A 3,159-nucleotide genomic window follows, 5' to 3' on the forward strand; every position below is an offset into this window, starting at 1 on the left:
TATCGCTCCTTGTTATGGGGGATGCGGGGGGAAGGGGATGGATAGCAAACCAACAGATCTTTATTTTATTCCCCCCCCCCAAGCTGGGAGCTTTCACTGAAAGGAGGTCTCCAAAGTGGACCTTTCTGGGGAGCTGGCTGCTGGAAAGTCCAGCCATCTCCTGCCTTGCCATGCCTTGCCTTGCTCAGAAGAGGCCAAGATACTCGGGCTTTCTCCTGGTCGTCCGACTGTGCAATTTGCTGCTTGCAAAGAGATCGTTAGAAAGCTATTGAGAGATTGGAAAGAGATTATGTGTGCATTAAAATGCGCTCTAACTACGCTATAGAGATCTATTCGCGAGACAGCCTTGGACTCTATGAGAATACGCTTCCCTGCAAGGATCCCTGCAGCAGAAAGTTGGCAGGGATTTATTACATCTATATCACATATTTTCCTTTTTTTGTATCCGAGGCCAAAAGCAGAAAGAGCAGTGATTAGGATCGAGCCTGATGAAGATGTCTCAGGTACATGCCATAGCCTGCCACTAACCCCACCGCGATGCCTTCAGCTCTCTTGGAGACTTGGAGTAACTAAGACATGGCAAATCTTTCCCTTGCGCTCGTCTTCCTTTCGCTCAGCGATGGAGATGGGGCTGTGAAATCTTTCCATCTCTTTTTTCCGCCCCCCTCTCCCTGCTCTAAATGGACTACATCATACAGGGCAAGAGGAAATAAAAGTAGACGGGTTGTTTACCCGGCTGGGAGAGATAAGCAAGCACCAAATTCCTAGGATGCATTGATTCACTGCACAGTGTCTGGGCTTTGCGTGGGACATTCTTGACCCAAAACACGAAGCTTAAAGGATTTAAATGCCTCGGTGATGGGCAAGGCTGGACACTGCTCAGATCCCCAGCAAGAGGCAGGGCTCGGCTGCGGGTTTCACCCCGGATTAAAGCATGCCTTCAGTGTGGACCCGTCTGCTTCCCCAGCCTCCCCTCTCCCCTGCAGGCGCGGCTAGACCTGCGTGCCAGGCTGTCTGCAGGTTCACGAGCCCAGCACACACAAGGTGTGTGTCCACGCGGGGCGAAGGAGTGCGGGCGTGCTTGCAGGGTGTGCGCGCAAGGGACGCGTGTGTGTCTGTCTGCAGGCATCCCAGCACGCACACAACACACGCAACACGGGTGTGCCACACACCCAGCCGTCTCTTATTGTAGGGCAAACAGACGTGCTTACCCACTCGCTTTCTCCTTGGAAGAGCTACAAAAATAAAATAAGGCTCGCTATAGCCTTCGCTCTTTCCAAAGTAGCCACTTACGGTAGGCTGTTTTATTAGCCATAAACCAGACGGGTTTATCTGAACAGAGGTATCATCTTCAGGGTTATTCTTCTGGCATTTACAACCCGGGGGTTATCTTCCCCTTGCTACAGTGCGATGCGTCTGTGCACCTCTGCATCAGTGGTAGCAGGCAAATTCAAGCGAAGTCCCTCAGGGCTATTTCTAAACTCCTGCCTTTTGGGGAGGGAGGGGGGGGGCGATTTTGATGAAGTCTTACATAGGAAATACCCAGATTATAATTATTATTATTTTGTTCACGGGGTTTAGGCAAGAGCGAGAACTTAACTCATTTAAAAATAAAATAAAAGGAAATGTTGGCGGCGTTGTCTATCCATCATATTTAAACCCCCGGCTCGAAGTAGTTAGATAGGCACGAATAATACAGAACGACATTTATCTGCGCAAGGGTCTGAAGGGAAATTATTGAAACTACAAGTCAAGCAGTTGCCCCCCCATACTTTTTTTTTGGCTAACTGTTTATGGGCTGCAGTCAACACAACAGAGTCGCATCTTCAGCTGCCATCCAGTGATTTTCGCAATCATCCCATCATTTCCAGAGAGAGAAAAAAAGGGCGGGGGAGGAGGGGGGGGGGAAAAAAAGGCCATTTTATGAGGGGAAAGTAATTTCAAAGAAGATGCGCTCCTCACAAAGTGGCTTATTCCGAAATGATCATGGCTTCGACATTACAGAAATTAGACTCATCCAGCCGCCTGCAGTAAGAAATATCATCCTATTCCACGCGTTTTATTAGCCAATCAAATTTTCTTCGGATCTCCATTTGTGATTTGTGAAAAATATAATTCCGTGAAAAGCTGATCTGCAGCTTATTGCTCATTTCGCCTTAATTTATTATTCTAATCACAGCCGCCGCTCCGCGACAAGGCAGCCATCAGCCTCAAAATTTCGTTTAGGTTTTATACCGGAATATGGGCGCGGATTATATTGGAGAGGCAACGAATTTCTCAGGCATGATGTGTATACGCAGTTTTTGCTAACACCCAACACAGCTCGGGCGGGGGGTGGGTCCACGTGAGAAAGTTTGAGAAACTTGGGGAAGGGGAGAGAATTTCCCCTTAGAGTTTTTCCCCCACCTGGCTTCAATTTCCCCCCCCCAAAATTGGCTTTTCCTTGAAGAGAAAGGGGCAGGGGGATAACGAGAAAAGAGACCTTTTCTAATATTTCCTTCCAGCCCAAGAAGTGGAAAAGCAGCGTTACATGGGGCTGAGATCCTGTAGAAAGGTCATATTAAAATAATGGGCTGAAAGACTGCTTTGGAAACGGGTCGGGCAGGTTGTGGGGTGGTTGGGGATTTTTTTTTCCTCGGTTTTTTTTTTCCCCCTTGCAAAAGATAAAATTTCCTGTTCATTTTATGGATTCTTTTCTCTCGTCTGCTGCTTTGGAAAATGGCAAGTCCATTGTGTTCCGGGCGCTGTTGTGCCGCTGGCTCCCCGCTCGTAACTTTTAACTACCTGTTATAAAATTTATTGGTGGTTTGTAAAGTGAATAAAGTAATTTCCCTTCCATCCGGTTGTATTGCAACCTTTGTGTTGTTTGGACAGACAGACACACACGCGTGCGCCGCCCCCCCCACCCCGCAACCCCCCCTTCTTAGCTGAAAATAAGCAAATAAAGGCAAAGCAGTGAGAAATACCTGCAGAAATGACCTTTCTGTATAATACGAGAGCAGAGGGGGGAGATATGTGTAGAGCCCTTGAGTCCTACTATTGCGACAAAAAATGCGGTGATTTTTGTGTGTGTGGTGGTTTTATCTCTCCAATCTTTGTCCTGGCTCTTGTGTCTAGCCCTGAAGCGAGTTGAGATGGTCAAAATATTTCGGGGGGGGG

The 3,159-nt window shown here is 47.9% G+C and overlaps 1 long non-coding RNA gene across 1 annotated transcript; it reads right to left on the reverse strand.

Moving 5' to 3' along the window:
* Positions 1-1,270: 1,270 nt before the first annotated feature.
* LOC109323165 lies at positions 1,271-3,118 on the reverse strand. The gene is made up of 2 exons (XR_002104563.1): positions 2,967-3,118; positions 1,271-1,488 (listed from the first exon to the last, which is right to left on the reverse strand). It is a non-coding gene; the product is annotated as an uncharacterized LOC109323165 (long non-coding RNA).
* Between the last annotated feature and the right edge of the window lie 41 nt (positions 3,119-3,159).

The sequence above is a fragment of the Crocodylus porosus genome, unplaced genomic scaffold, assembly GCF_001723895.1.
Source record: "Crocodylus porosus isolate Cpor-Errol unplaced genomic scaffold, CroPor_comp1, whole genome shotgun sequence".
Lineage (NCBI taxonomy): Eukaryota > Metazoa > Chordata > Crocodylia > Crocodylidae > Crocodylus > Crocodylus porosus.